The sequence below is a fragment of the Pyxicephalus adspersus genome, chromosome 1, assembly GCF_032062135.1.
Source record: "Pyxicephalus adspersus chromosome 1, UCB_Pads_2.0, whole genome shotgun sequence".
Taxonomy (NCBI): Eukaryota; Metazoa; Chordata; class Amphibia; order Anura; family Pyxicephalidae; genus Pyxicephalus; species Pyxicephalus adspersus.
The window spans coordinates 156656469-156673666 of NC_092858.1; the positions used below are offsets into that span (position 1 = coordinate 156656469).

At 36.8% G+C, this 17198-nt stretch overlaps 1 protein-coding gene across 2 annotated transcripts in view; it reads left to right on the plus strand.

Annotated features, from left to right (window-relative positions):
* The first annotated feature begins 694 nt into the window (after window positions 1-694).
* ROBO1 (roundabout guidance receptor 1) overlaps window positions 695-17198 on the plus strand; it is a 649014-nt gene continuing 632510 nt past the window's right edge. Inside the window, exon 1 of one of the 2 annotated variants that reach the window (XM_072431970.1) lies at window positions 695-899. The gene's annotated coding sequence lies outside the window, so the exon portion shown is untranslated. The remainder of the gene's footprint in view (window positions 900-17198) is intronic. The other variant, XM_072431971.1, reaches the window with a different exon arrangement.

Genomic DNA, 17198 nt, shown 5'->3' on the forward strand with positions numbered 1-17198 from the left:
TTAAATCCCAATGTGTAAAGTCCAGGGCTTTTCAAATAATGTTTCCGCGTGTGAAAACAAATCACTGATTGATCACTTGCCACATTTATACACTGCCCTAAAAAAAATCCTAATACTGGAAATGAACAAAATTACAGATCCAAGACTAATTCTGTTTTTTTTTTTTTTTAATAACCATAATAAGAATTTATATCAGAAGCATCCTGCTGATTTCTTTAATTAAATCTAGCTGCAAACTTCTCCTTGTAAGACGTACACCATTTCAATGGAAAGTTCTAATGAAGACTGTTTTCATTTCCACTTATAGAAAAAATATATATTTCTGCAAGGAAGCGTACGAAAAAAATACATGAGCTTTTTTTGTGGAATGAAGGTGAATGATACATACAATGAAATGTTCATATTTGCAGATGAATATATATCTAAGCACACAAAGATTGTGAAGGGTTGTATTGTATAGGGATTGTGCATGCCTTGTAAAGTGTGAGCATCCCTATTCTATACAACGCTCTCCCTACCCCCTTCAGAAAAAAAGAATGATGCTTGGCTTTGTACTGCTTTGCAATTCTATGAGAGCCAGGAGGCAGTAGGACCCCGCATCCCATCATAGAAACAGGCAAAGCTGCTGCATGACTCTATTTGTATTCAATGGCTTGTGCTCTCCGCATTAATAGTAATACAGATAACGGGTCACCATTCTGCATTGAAGAAAGGATTTGAATTCCACTGGACAGATACTGGCAAGAAAACCTATTTTGCTGATCTCCTTTTCAAAGTCCTGAACTCACTGGGGCTGTCATTTTGTCCCTTAAGCCAAAAGGGTCTTGTGTGAAAGTTGCATGCATTTCTGCGTGAATAATGGAAGTGACAGATTTGTGAAAGCAAAACCATCAGAGAAGGTAAGTTTCAACACAGACAAGTGTGTGATTTACCTGGATGCACCTGATGTTAGGGTATTGCCATTTTATTTCATTCAAGCAACTTTAATAACCTCAGGGATTGATAAAAAAAAAGAAAAAAAAAACACTTTCTTATTAAAATAGTGCTTGGTTTCCTGTGTAAATGTCCTGCTACCTTTTGAAACTGCTGATGCAAATGCACTAAGGTTTTGGAAATGATGTGGATGTTTAAATGCTTGATCTGCAGAATGGATTATGTTTATAACTCTTATCAAGGCAGTGGTGATCTGCAAAGTCCAATATTCAGCCAATCAGATATCATGTTTCATCAGTTCTCAGCAGTCAAACAATGAAAGCCAATTTTTGGTGGGTTGGTGTGTGCTGCTGTTCATTACACATAGTTTATCAAGGAATGCTTTGTAACTTTTTCAATTGATGTTGAATATTTTTTTTAGTGATCTGTACTATTTGTTGTAAGCATGTTTGAAGAACTTTAGGCGAAGCATGTTATTCTGTAGAGGGAGCACAGCACTTATTTCAACACTCTGCATGACAAGACATCCCCCAGATGGCATTGATCTGTTTAAGAGTTCATACCTCCCACCATTGTATTTCTTATAATGGGCACCCTAAGCAGTAAATGTCCATATAATTGATACACTGATTCAGTTTATTAAGCAGATCTCTGCAGGACTCTTCTTGATTTAAAGGACATCTCCATTCTATGGTCTTGTATTTGACTCTGATTTCATGCCTTACAGATGAAAGTAGAACAGGAGTGTTTACTATAAATTAAAGTGTTGATTTTTATGCTACAACTGGGCAGCTGTGCTGAGATATCAAGTTTTGTAGGACTTGTGTTGTTTGTACAGAGAGGCTGACTGCATTGTTAAAATGATTTTGCAAGATTTACTGAAAAGAAGGTGAAAGACTGAGCATTAAGGATGAGAAGATTCTCTATGTGTGTGCAGTGCTCAGAATACCAACTGTGCAATTATCTGCAGTGCTCCCTGGCAGAATGTGAGGCTAAGCGGAGTCCGCACCTCCCCAACTGTTCCTCCTATGTACTGAGGGAGTCACTGAGAACTCTGCAAGACTTTCACAGTCAAAGGCTGAATGAGAGACCTTTGCAGCTCTCTGCAGGGATCTGGGCAAGCAGAAAGGGTAATGGAGACACTCTTGGAACCATTGGTACCTGTAGCTTTGAAATTGTAACCTCTACAATAAACAGCTGAGCTTTCTGGCTTGGAAACCCAACCTGCTGTGCCTAGATAATGCAGCCCTGCAGTCAGGTTTTGGTCAGTGGTGTTTTAATGCAGAACCTGGCTCCTGTTTGTTTTATTGTCAGTAATATGATGAATATAGAAGAGTCATGCAATGCTTATTGGGCAAAAAACACAATTTGTGTTGTAATTATTATTATTAATAAAATAATTTGAATAATAAAATTATATGTACTGATTGGACACCAGTATAGTGTCTTCGAATTTATTTATTCTAGCACTGATGAAGACTGTCCTGGGTGAAAATGTATAAAGCTGTCCCACTGCTATCATTTAGTGATCTGCCATGCCGGTTCACTAAGGTATAGACCACTAATGACCAATATTCTGTACTATGTGGGAGGACGTGGTGGACTGCCTCCCTATCGCTCTCTCCCCAAAATAGAAATGAACAGCAATGTATGTACAATGCTCGTTCATTCTACTGGTTCAGGAAATGATCAAAAATGATCATTTTTAGTGACAAATATTGTACAGGGATAAAGCCTGCTCCAGCCAAATAATCCCCCCATTACTTAAGAAACATTACCTACCGGTAATTCCCTTTACTGAATTTTTGCAGTACAAACACACCAGACTCCAAATTTTCTTTAGTCCTCATCACCAGAAGGGTAGATTCATTTTTGGGTGCCCATGTCACTTTCTGGGTGGCTTGGAATCTTTTGAATTTTCAGCAATGGGATTTTCTTAGGCTCCAATGGCACTTCATGGGGTGCCTTCCACTCATCCCCCTCACTACATAGAACAGCACTGTCTGTACAGTTCCTGTTGGTTCTAGTGGTGCCAGAAATGATCATAAAATGATCACCAATGTTCATTATCAGTGACAACTATTAATCAGGCTAAAAGTGTAACAAAACACAATATTTTTTCTTTACATAGAAGGGTGGACCTCATGTAGTCAAGAAACACCAGGCTCCAGATCTTCTTTTCTTCTTATCTCAAAGTGGAAAGGTTGATCTTTGGGTGCTGACATGTTTGTTTGGGTTCTCTTAGATTCCAGAATACTACATAATAATATCAACAAGAGGATCAGTTGTCTTGTACAGAGAGTAAATCGCTGTATCCCTGGTCCCCACACCCAAAAGTGACACAGATGAAAGAGTGGGCCCATGGGGAGTGAGTTGGCAGGAAGGAAAGGGTGGGGATTTTGGAGGAAATTAAAGGGAACATACAAAAAATATATTTACATGTACAAATGTATGTGTTTGATATAATTAAATATGTACATGTGCATATTTGTGTCTATGGGTTTTGAAGTAACCTACTGGGTTGTTCTGCCTAGTGCACCAAAATAGCTAAAAATGGCCCAGCAAAGATATATTGGAACACACAAACTTTCCAGGTGTACATTGACAACGTCTATGCAGGGCAATCTTACTGTTAGTGTATCTAAGACATTTAGGAACTAAGCTAATGTGTATCTGAAATAGTACTTTTGACTTACCTAACATTTTAAAGTTTATCAATTCTTTTCTATTGTTGAAAAAATATGTATACAATTGCTTAGTATTTTTACTATTGTTTCTACAGGCACAACATTCGCATGGTCAGCTGGTCCCACATAGTCCATGTTTTTGCAGGCCATGTGGAGATATTGGCCATTGTGTCAAATACTCAGAGTGGTGTGTCAAGAAATCTTGTTTTATTCTCATTCTCAAAATATCTTATGTCAGCAGCTTTCACTGCACCATTGTGCGTAATGATACTTCTAATTAAGCACAATGGATGTTACATCAAGAGCTTGCATATACATTCAAGATCGGTAATAAATATTAGACATACAGAATTGACTCTGTTGCCACAAAGTTTACCAGTGGCAGATATGCCAACAAAGGAGAGATATACCTTAAATATCATATAGTTTGAATAAACATGCAATGATTAAAGTGTCTGCAAACAAAGATCCCATAAAAAGCTTTCCAAATCAATTTTCCAAACTACATGCCTTTTTCTCCACTTTGTTCTACATGGCCTAGGAAGCAGAGCATAAATAAGCTAGGCTGTGCAGGAGGGAGGCGAAGCAACTTGACTTGCAAAAAGGTATTTATGACAATTTTTGCATCAGTGAAATAGATTGATTTTAAGCAGTGCCCTGCATTTATCCTAATTGTCTACTCCAGGATGATTCTTGAATTTCAGGGTCTGTTTTATTATTAGTACTAACTGAGCATATCCCTAGTCTATAATAAAGAAAGCTGCAGCGTCTACATCTCTTTTTTAGATAAGCCTTGGGGCAATTTTCACCAAAAATGTAATTCTTGCTTGCTGTAGATGCAAAAATGTGACTTATACCTCAAAAAAAAAAAATAGTTAGACAATACCCCAAGCAGGAAATGATTTTTGGGGGTGTGTGGAATACTGCCAAGTTGCCATATGGTGCTGTGATGTTTTCAGGAAGCTATAAACAGCACCCTGCAGGTCCTTCAGATCAACAATGATCTGTTTGCATTGCACAGAAAAGTAAGTAATGAAATGAGAATGGCACTGGGTTATAAAATAGGGTATGAAATTAAAATGTAAATGTATTATATTTAAAAAAAAAGCTCATAAACACCTTTATTAGCAGAGAAAGGAGGAGCCAAGGAAGGGAAATCTAAGCAGTATAAAATAAAGAGCGGTACAGGCAGGCAAACCTCCTATAGCCTTGGCTGGAAGTAGCAACAAAGTAGATAAAAATATAAATCCTGTAAATGGCTTTAATAACATTTCAACTCATATATTTTAAGTTTATTGGTGCCTGGCTGCTTTAGAGAAAATGTTTAAAGTTTCTTAACCTCATTTGGTCATCACTGAGTGTGCTGCAGCAGCTCGGTGCGTTCACATCAATAGGGTGTACTGAGACAAGTGGGCCGGAAAATAGACAATCTACTTAATTTCAGTTTGTAAATCACTCAGATGCTTCCAGCTGGATGAGCAGAGGTGCAATGCAGCAGAGGACCGCCTGGGCTGAATTGTGCTGAGTGTACAGCACCCAGATGCATGGAAACTTGACAGCAATTGGACTCTTCTTTCTTGCACTCCCGTCTGCACTTTCCACTGTAAGCCATCAGCAGCAGCCTTCTTGCTGTTTGTTCACCTTCAAGTAAAATATTATATTAAATGCAAACAAAAAAACTGAGCAGTGTGTTTTCCTCCTATATTTATATTTGATATTTGGGATTTGCAGTCTAAGACTTGCCTGCACAGTATTCATGGAGATACAGCATACTGCTGCAAGAGAACAGTAGCTGGAGTATGTGTAGAGAATAGTAAAGTAAGTAACAGCAAAATGTTTATACTAACAATCAAATACAAATATATATATATATATATATATATATATATATATATTATTTATTATATACTATAAATAGACAAAGTGTAGTAAGCTTTATTGGACAACCCAATGGATTATTTCCCTATTCAATCTCCAGTGATATGTGCTGCATTTGACTGCTATGGGGTTCTGCTGTTTTTTTATCCTTATTCCTTTAAGTTCCAAAAGAAGGACATGATTGATTTTGTGCAAATAAAGTCAATTTACAGATTTTGTATAGTACACCAAAAAAGGGCCTATTCAATCTGTGTGTTGAAGTACCGTGCACATAACTCCACCTCAAAGTAACGTGGCATACACACATCAGGTTACCATTCATTTTCAGTGATTCCCCTTTGTTTTCATGTCACACACCTGCAGTACATCTACCTTCTGTGAACTACATTTTGAAAAAATTGTACATGTTTTCTGTGATGTGTTGACAGCCCATTCAAAATAACTGAGCTGTCCTAAAGGAATGTAAAATGTAAAGTCCTAAATAGTGCTTAAATAATAAATTAAAATATAGTTCTCATAACTCAATAGGGAGTTTATCGGTAAAATCAAATACATTTTTTCTAAATATAAAATGTAGCTCCATCTTGCTTATATATAGGTACAATAGGTTGTTTTAAAGTCCACCGTGGCGCTTACCATCTAGCCACATTAAATGGCATCTTGACTCTGAATGCCAGGAACTTTCTTAGTGTTCACCATCATTTAAGACTGCAGAGAATCAATTGTTTTCAATCAGATTGAGCCTATTAGAAAGCTAAAAGGATCTGCAAGAATAAAACCCGAGCATAGAATGAGCAAAATGACCTGCCAGGTATACATTTGTAAATACCAGCCTGGATCCCTCTGGATCTCTCTCAGCCTGGAATCCACTCTGGCTCTCTCAGCCTCTGACTGCTTACTCTCAGCCTGGATGCCTCTGGTTGATTACTTCATCCTCACCTTGCACCTGAGTGCAGGAGCATATGAACCCAGTCAGAATTGGGTTGGGCCAAGCAACCCACCCTTTCACTCCCTTGGCCAGCTCCAGGGCCCTAAAGAATCTGGTTTTCTTCTAAAAACCCCATACAAATACTATCACTTTCATTTCCCTGGAGCTATTCTAACACTTTCACTGACATTTTAGGGACGTTCTGTCACTATATATATATATATATATATATATATAAATATGAGAGGAATGGAAGTGTAGGGGGTATTGTATACTCTCACTGTTTTTTGACTGGCCAGATCTCTATATTATGGGAAACCTGTACTAATGGAAGATCATGCTTAGTTACTTCCTTCTAAAAACACTAGTTGGCTGGCCATTCAGGTTTTACACCTTTCTGTCTTATTGATCCAGAACAACATTTTGTAAGATCCTGACATGCATATTAGTTGCAGGTCGGTGAGTCAGGAACTACTGAAACTTTTGGTCCAGTATAACAGCCAGATACCCAACATTAGCAGCCGATATATTTTCTCTTTACAAAGCCTTTTATATTGAAATGGGTATACTAGGGTGTCGTAGGACTCAGCATTCCATTGGGACCAGAAGTCAGTGTCAAATGTGCAGTAGATTAAAAAGAAAAACACAAATGCCCTCCAACATTTGGGCCCAATTTGGAATTGATCTGCTCCAGAATTCAAAACATCTGCTAGCAAATAGCAAATGACTTTGGGGAAATCAATTCCAGGTTTGCTGGGTCTCCCAGATTCAGTAATGAGAGTGTATCTTTTCTAGCCTTAGGGAGCTTTAATAAATCAGGCACATTTTCTTTTTTTTCATGAATATAGATGGTCTGCAGGCTAGTTGGATGGGTAGGGAGTCAGAAGTGTTTTCACACCCAATAAAATGTGCAAAGACTATTGATTGCCTATCACAAGCATGACAATGTGAGACAATCTGCAAGGGTTGTCAGTTTTTCTTATTAGAATGGTTGTCCACATTGAAATCAGACTGGATAATTGGCAGCCAATTTAGTGGATAATAAATGTGGGTTCATAAATACAGTGCATTTGTTTCACATCACAAGTCACATATCAACTGATTCACCTAGTTCAACTGATGCCCTTCAAAGTATATTTAAAAATGATACAAATATTTGTTTTTTTGTGATTATTTCTGTATATATTGAAAAAGAAAGGTTTAACACAGTGTTACTTAACCAGGTTTCATCCTTGAGCAATGACTCTCAGGTCAATTTAAATGACACCAATGATCTTTTTGGCTATCTGTAAGGGTCACATTCTTCCCAATTGCCAGCAATGTAGGGGACATTCTTCCCAATGAACACCAGGCATCAATGGTATGTCTACATGAGATTAGCTTTCCTCTACTGTAAGGAGTATGGATAACTTTTTATATTGATAAACCTGTACTTTTAAGGAAACCTAATTGTTGTGTCCAACTCGTTCCTTTGTATAGACCAGTGTTTCTCAACTAGGGTTCCTCCAGAGGATGCAAGGGGTTCCTTGAACTATGAGGAATCACTGACACCAATGATCTTTTTGGCTATCTGTAAGGGTTGGACAACAATTCAAGCCACTGAGCACCACACTAATATACTGTGAGCTGTTGATATAGTAATTATAGTGGGGGTTCTCTGAACACCTGAAAGTTATTTCAAGAGTTCCCCCATGTTTAAAAGACCAAGTTTTATTTGGAGATCTGTGTCTCATTGGAAGGAATAAACCAAAAAATACAACAAGAAGGTATAGGAAATCAATAACATAATGCAAATAACCTCTCAGACTAATGTCTCTAAAAAAGTTTCTCCATTAAGACGTGTACATTTTTGTTTTAAAAAAAAATTAAACTTTCACTAGAACGCATAGATAATTTAAATATCTCCATTTTAGAGACAGAGCCTTCTACTCAAACAAAAAAATCTTTACAATACTTTTTAATACTTTAATATTAATATTTTATTCTGAAATAATTACTAGTGAAATAGCTTAAACAAGACTCCAAAATTCTTCTTAAAATTTGGAGAGCTATCACCTTCAAATTTTAACGTTGGTCCAATGTTTAATTAATTTTATGCAGTGGATTTTTAACAAGACCAATCTGGCTTAATTCCACAAAGGATCAGCAAACATGAGAAATGTTTATTTAAATAATGTCTGACATGTTTTGGGCTGTGATATCCTCCTAATTAAATGAGTTAAAATGTCAGGGTGCTCAGAGGGATCGAGATATCAAAATTTCCTTTTTTAATTAGATTATTTTTGTTTGCAGATTTTTAATAGGTATTTAAAACGTATGTATTCTGCAGAGTTCAAAGTAAATACTTTAAATATTTTGATGTATTATAATCACATTTAAAAACGCTGTCTATGAATAACATCTTGTTCAAAAATGAAAACTAAAATAGGTTTGATTTATTTAGAAGTCCTATAAACTAATTTTTAGGTTTAGAGTCTTAAAGTTTAGACTAAAGGTATCAAAAGCAAGCAGTGCTATAAAACAGCAGCATTTGCCCCAGTTACAGGCAAAAGTGCTTGGCTTTTGCAGACATTTTGACGTCTTGTAAATGTTTTAATAGGCTTTGGATATTCATGGATAAGGAATAGGAGCAGCAAGCGTGAGTACCCCTCATCATATTCATATGAGGTCCTCTGGAATCTGGCATGCCAAAAAAAGAAGAGGGCCAAAAATGTGTAACCCTCTTCCTATTGCCAAAGGCAGACCTCTACCTGATCCTAACAGTAGCAAGGGCCATTGCAGGAGGAGAAGGTTTCATCTACAGAATATAACTCTAGTGTTTTGGGGGTCTGTGAGAAGGGGGCTTATTGGAGTCTGGAAGTCCCCTTTAATAGTAGGACCCTCATATATTCATTGCCTTATACTGAGGAATGAGCACAGAGGTACATATTATACTTATCCCATTCCCAGAAAGGATTAAATTGAACCCTAGAATTAAAGAAAAATCATTATTATTTTATAAAAACTTGGTCCAGCAATGCTGAAATATGAGATTCCAGGAGGATCCATTCAGTGCCAGCTGTTCTCACTGCACAATAACAGGAGCTCCGACCAGTTGAAACTCTTGTCATTGGCCCTGATTTATTAAAGCTCTCCAAGGCTGTAAAGGATACACTTTCATCAGTAAAGCAAGGTGATCCAGCAATCCTGGAATGGATGTCTTAAAAGTAATTTGCTATTTGTTATCAAATGTTTTCAACCATGGATCAGATCCATTCTATGTTTGCTGGATCACCCCATTTTTACTGATGAAAGTGTATCCTCTCCAGCCTTGAAGAGCTTTAAAAAATCAGGACCATTGTGTTGAGTAGGGGCAGGTAGAGACAGCTGTATCTGGACTGGCTGGAACACTTGCATGTGTACAGTCAATCTATTCTCTTCCCCCATTCCTTACTTCCTGCAGCTCTTTGTCTGTCCCTATGATCATAACCATTTAATACATTATGAATGGGTTTATTAATATTACTACATGAAAATTAAGAAAGTCATTATTTCAATTTAAATATTATAATAATAAATAGAATGGGTTTTAAATGTTGTATATGTGTAGAATATTATAAATGTATACATTTTTATAGGGAAAGTATAGGAGTCAAAAGTGAAATGTAGAGGACTGTGTTGCAATATGGATTTAAAGGGTGTATAGTAAGATGTATATAAATATTCCCACTTCCCCCTCATCTACTTGCTCTAAACTTAAGTCCTAGAAGTGTGAAATGCGTCAAAGCACTACATGGTAATTGTCTTTAGCTAAAGAAGTTAATCTTAACCTATTCAGATGTTCAGTGTACGGCATCATTTTGTTCAATGAAAAATGACTGTGCAACTTAAAAGATGAGGGTATACTATAAAAAAGGTGAAATATGACAGTTCACATCTTGGAAAATAGGTAATAATCTTGTTGCCCTTTGTTGAAATTCTGCTGAATGGTAATGCTAAGCAGAATTACAGTGACTCTTCTGACAATCAGCAGAACAGAACAATCTGTATATAGTTTTTATAACTTCCTAGCAAAACTCATCTTAGAGATGGAAGCTTCTCACAATGCTGTGTACATTAAGACTGCAAATAATAATACTATATGGTCACACTCAAAAATGTTAGTATTGTCTTATAAATGAAACCTTTGATAATTCAAAGTTTGGATGGTATTTTATGTAATCTGTTGTATGCTAGTAAATTCTTTTCTTTGAAACAAATTCCCTGTAAATTGATGATTTCAAACCTTTATATTTAATACAGTTCTTTTGTACCAATCTGAGAATAAACCAGCGATCCTTAAACACCTCCAGGTAGCAGATGTTCCAAGATCACATGACTCAGCATTTATTTCTGTACATGCTCCAGCTGCCACAATCACCTGTGTATACTAAGGGGCTGCAATATGGTAACAACAATGAATGTTCATTCCACTAGGCAAAGCATGTTTAATGAAGAATGGTTGTGATAGAATGAAAGCTATAAATATGTGGCCAGTTATGTTTTGAACTGTGGGACTGGGACATATGATATCATAGAATCAGCCTTTGTCAATCAGATTTCTTTATTGCAAATTTTCTAAATGTCTACTAAAATATTAGTAATATAATAATGCTACAGTAGCACACATTGACAGATCAAGTCATGCTTGAGCACTATACAAGTATACTCAACTGTAAATAAATATATCCATGTTAACAATTTGCTATCATAAATAAAAAAGAACAATTACCCTAGTTTCCCCCACTGAGACAAAAAGGGAGCGGCAATGGATATGGTAATGGTGAGAAATGGGGACCTTTGGTTGTGGCCCTGTCTTGTTCCACTCTGTGCATTAAGAATGCTTGCAGTCTTGTATGAATAAAGCCCGCAAACATTGATTAAAAGCTTTCTTAAAAAAAGTACTATATATCGCTATATAAATTAAAAAGTGCATAGCAAAGATCTATTTTCATCATTTTAGTAATACTCGGGTAAGTCTACACCAGGGGTCGGCAAACTCCGGCCTTTAGGCCAAATACAGCCTAGCCGGTAGTTCGTTCTGGCCTAACGCCTAACGGGGCAATAGGAACTTCTGGAGCTGCTGGAGCTCCGGAGCCGCCGAAGCCTGGGTGCCGAAGCTTGCAGTTGCTCCCCTATTTACCCCTATTGACCACTAGGCCATAAAACTTTGCCGACTCCTACTCTGCACCATCCTTTCTCAATATTTTTAACATCTTGGAACTCTTAAAATAACTTTCAGGTCCTCAGGGAACCCCTTCTATAGCTACAATATCCACAACTCACAGTACATTAGTGTTATGCTCAGTGACATAAATGCTTCTTGCATTGTTGTCCAACGAGAATAATGCCACCCTTACAGAAAGCCATTGGTTTTATTGATGCTCATTGCTTAAGGAACCCCTTGCAATCTCTGGAGGAACCCTGGTTGGGAAACATTGGTCACACAAAGGAATGAGTTGGGCACGAAAAATTTGTTTTCTCAAAAGTATAGGTTTATCAATATAGCAAGTGATCCATTCTGCTTACAGTCGAGCAAAGCTAAACTCATGCAGACATACCTTGGTCGCCTATTCATTTCAATAGGCTGGAGGCAACATCTGCACTACTAAAAGGTATGTGTGAAATTGTGAACTCTTACAAGTATTAATGCAGCAACAACCACTAAAGTAAAATTAGAGGACCACTTATCCTACTCTTTGGGTCTTTAACTGAACTGTATAACATAACTTACATGCTTACAACTGTTTGTGTACTGCTTCCTCATGCCAGTGAACCATTGCCCCTGGCAAGATGCTACTTGTAGTTTGCCCCAGTACCAACCCCATAGAGAATGAATGGGTGACGGAAGTGAGTGGTACCAGTATCAAATGTTCCTTAAGATCCAATGCTGCGGTGCAAGTGACAAAGCCGCAAAGTGGCAGCCACTCGGAGCCAAGTGGGATAGCTCTATCCTGAAGCAGATCTGAACCTGCCCTTATAGAGGGGATTTTTCAGGTACACAAAAAAAGCAAACCAATGCAAGCACCACATCTACGGACTAGTAGGGTGCACTATATTACATTTTAGTTCCTACCTATCAAGAGTATCAGACAGAAATGCTTTTTTATAAGTATCCCACCTATTCTCTCTAAGTGGTAATCATTCCACAGCCTTATCTCTCAGAGTTAGTATTTGTGTTGCTATTTACTTGTATTCTCTACCTGTCAGAACACAAATGTCAGCTCAGTGTCAGTCTGTAAAGCCCAAACACAGATTGCCATGTCTCCTACATTTGCTCAGATAACTGACATCATCTCTAGGCTGCTGAAGGATAATAAAAGTGTCAGTTAATGAATCATTTAGCTGTATTTCATGTACTCCTGACAGCTTCTTTTTTATATGGCATTTTTTAAGCGTCTATTATCAGCAAAGAGCTCAATACGGAAATAGGATGTCCTTTTAACCTGACATGTCTGCATTAACAAGTAAATCATCAAAAATCAAGTAATTCTTGAGAGGCAAAGCTGCACTGTTAAAAGAATTTAGGAATGGAGAACAACTTGAATATTCAAATGGCGGTGGGTACATTTTTAATGCATCCTGATTGTTTGGTTTAGGAAATTGGCCAATGTACATATAATAGTCAGCCAGCCTATAGCTCTGATAGAGAATAACAAAAACAACAATAAAAATTATGATGATGACAATAAAGATAAAAAACAGCAACAGAAATAAAAAAAACAAAGATATCTAGGCAAATGTAGCATTAGAAATTAGAAATAATACAAAGTACTACAAATTTGAAAAAGAAAACATGTCAAATTGTCATGTGACCAAATCAAGATCATGTGACAGCAGTCTCTGCCTATCGTCAGCTATATGCAGAGAACATACAATAAGACATCAGTTTCACACTGTGGCCTGACTTCTTTAACAAATGCATTTTGCCTGCAATGTCCTATGGCGTATGGGCGGAAAGCAAGACAAAACTTAATAAACAGACTCCTGTGTATATTACTTACACATACAAGTGTGCTTTAAAACATTTCTAGTTCTGCCGTAGTGTAAGGATCATGTAGGAGTGCCTATCAATAATAACAAAGACACCATTGCGGTTATGTTCTGGTGAACCTAACTGTATAATGAACCATGCAACCCTCCATTGTCATCTTCTTGGGAGTTTCATCACACAATTGGACACAGGTGCACCATATCAGGCAGTAACATTGATTTTGCGCCACTTGACACAATAATGCTTGGAATATCTGTAGCGTAACTGGGACATTTAAATGAAACCTACTAGAACAGCTATCTATTCTTTCCTGGCATCAAGCAATATTTCCAGAACAAGATGTCAGCCAGCTGTGAAGGCATAGCATCTATCTTTATTTCTATTTAAAACACAAAAAAAAATTACCCTATCACAGCTCAGGGGTACAAAACCCAAGCATCTATCAACATAGGTAGATGAAAGCATGAAAGCAGCAATAAACTAAAACTGCTCTTCAATCTTTTGTGTGTTACGGCAGTCTGCAGAGAGGAAGAGGTATCAGGATTCTGTAGCAAACAGCAGGCAGCGAGTTCATACTTTTCTTTTCAGTTCTGGGTACATTTGCAGCTATGAATCTAATTTCCCCCTTTTTTTAAATATAGTAATATAAAAATAAATGCAAAAACCTACCGTATGACTTGTATTTTAAAAAATGTAAGGCTGGAGCTTTTAGTGTTCATTTAGCTTAAGGATTTAGAGTTAAGTTAAAGCTACCTGGGAACCAATCTAAGAAAATTAGAGGTAAAAGCACAAAATAATACTATTAATAATAATAATATTAATAATAATAATAGTCATAAAAATTATACTATAATACAAAATAATACTTTATTTTTATATTATAAAATATTAATTGACTTATTCTCATATTTTATATACCTGCAATGAGCAACTGAACTTGCTAAAAAAATATTGACTACTCCAGGAACAGTTAAATTGCTAGTATTGCCCTCTCTCTCCCTTTGCACATCATATCCCTATCCTTTCATGGCTATGTGTTGGACCAGCTGCTCTGCCTCTAACATAACCTCCCTACATGACTTTTATATATATGCAATTATATATCTGAAATTAGTTTACTTTGGCAAGACAAACATATAAATATTTAATACAAACTATTACAAAGTAACTATGATTATCTTACAAACAAGAGGTTCTGGTTATAAAACAAAACAAAACAAACAGCCGATAAGTTTACATCAAAGAGGTAAAGGTCTCGAGTTACAACACATTTCGCCCATGTAGGGCTTCCTCAGGGGAAAATACAAAAGGACGCACTTCATACAGAAAACTGTGTAGCAATGAAATAAAAAAAAAAAAAGAAAAGAAAACATTTATTGTGTGTCATATTGTGTATAACATACTCATATATTGTATGGCGCTATATTATATGTAGTTATAGTGGCCTGGTCCACATTCGTTTTCTGAATCACTGCCCAAGAACAAGAATGTACTTTATTAACATCAGGATTAAAGTTCAAGGCAAAATCAAAATCTACATAACATATCATTTGCTACGTTTTACATTATACATGTTTGTGTACTGTCTCTGTACAATGATAAATTGTCAGTTGATCCTGTTAGTTCTGAGTGCACATCACTATTGAATTATATGTGCATACATTATTATGTATTCACATCTGGAGCTCTGCTTCTACCTGCATTAGGATTGATCTCTGTTGTCAATAACAGCTGTCTCAATTTATATATATATATATATATATATATATATATATATATATATATATATATACACCTATTGTCTCTTTGAGGCTATGCTCATTTCTCCACTGTATTTATGGAAGGAGCCAAGTGTATCACACAGTTAGACTTTAGAGACTGTACACTTAAAACATGGCTGTATTTGCTCCTCTGCATTGTATGTTATATTGATGAGACTTGAAATTTACACTTGAGAAAAACTTAAGAAAAATATTCCAGCTCGCGCAAGAAGATACATGGCAACAAATATTTCCTGTATTTGCTGAAAAAGTTTTAGCCTAAACATAAGTAAACCAATTTAAGCACTCCTTTATAGGACAGATAACCTGCAAATATTAGATTTCTGTTTCAGATCTTGTCACCCACAGCAAAATAATTTCCTCTTTTCTTATATAATATTAGAAAATTAACAGAATGACTATGTTGCTGATGGGTACAGAAGCATAAGACACGTCAGATCTTAATTTTCATAGCTCCTCGTTGTTGTGCTGTGAAACGGTGGGTTTAGTACATTCATTGAGACAGGACATCCCAGGCCAGCGGTTGTACAATGCCACAGGCTTCAGTGGTAGACCTTTTCATGAACCCTAGTAATAAATGCTGTATCTCATTTCATTGCTACTTGGACTACAGCTGGAATCGGTTGTGCCGCTTAAACACAGACACCTGGTTGCCTGAAGCATGCATTTTTTCATTAGCTCATAAAGGCATTGGTGGCAGTATATCGAATTTATATACAGATTCCAATCTACCAGGTCTTTAAACAGCTTTAAACATGGCTTCGTGTTTTTAGAGACTTTAGAATGAAGTGAAGAATATTTGACTGTGATAACTGTAGGGTAAAAGCTACATTGTATGTTCACTATCTTTAAATGCTAACCCCGACTAGAAATTGAGTTTTCAAACCATTTTTAGTAAGAAAAAAGATCTAATAATGTTTGCTTTTTTATCATTATCTTGTATTTATATAGCACCAACATATTATTCAGCACTGTACAAAGTCAATAATCATGTTACTAACTGTCCCTTAAAGGGGCTCACAATCCAATGTCCCTAACCATAGTCATATATCATTATCACAGTCTAAGGCCAATTTTGGGCGGTCCAAATAACCTAAATGCATGTTTTTGGAATATAAGAGGACACCTGAGTACCCAAAGCAAACCCACGCAAACATGCAGATAGGGTCCTGGCATGTGAGAACTTGTAGGCTGACACTTAGCAAGGAGGAGTTGTAAAATAAAACTTCTAAAGATTGTTTATATTCATGTATAAACAAATATGGCAACCCAATATATATATATAGTATATTGTTAAAAACTAAGGATAACTAAGGATTTTTCTACTTCTAGAAAAAGTGGGGAAGAATAAGAACTTTTTTGAAAGTGCTAGAAACCAGCAGCAGTAAGACACATAGAAAAAAAATAAAGCTACAACGAAGAGGGAGGGGAAACTTGCAACACATGCTGCAAGCAGCTGTGGACTGCTCCTTCTTCCTGGTCGAGATCTGGCATGCATCATCAGGGGGCTTTACTTTAACTTCCCTAGCGGTAATCCTGAGAGTGGTAACCCCAAGCCACTCTCGTGGTGGAATTGCCAGGGAGTTAAATAACTTACCTGGTAAGCGGTACCCATGGTGTCCTCCAGCGGGGCCCATGGCGTTTCTCCACCGATTCCTGGCATCTTCTTCCCCTGGCAATGTCAGCCGGGCAACTGCTCGCAAGCATGTGGCATGGGGGTGGGGCTTGGAGGTGGGACTAGGCATGAAATTTAAAATACTAAGTATTTTAATGTACCTTTTTTACATTAAAAAATACTTAGAATTCATATTGCTGGGGAGGTTATTGTAAAAATACAGGTATAGGTAGTCCCTGGGTTACATACGAGATAGGGACTGTAGGTTTGTTCTTAAGTTTATATTGTATGTAAGTTGGAACAAGTACGTTATTTTAATAAATGTAATTAGGAGAGATGTTTCTCTCAACATATTATTAGGCAG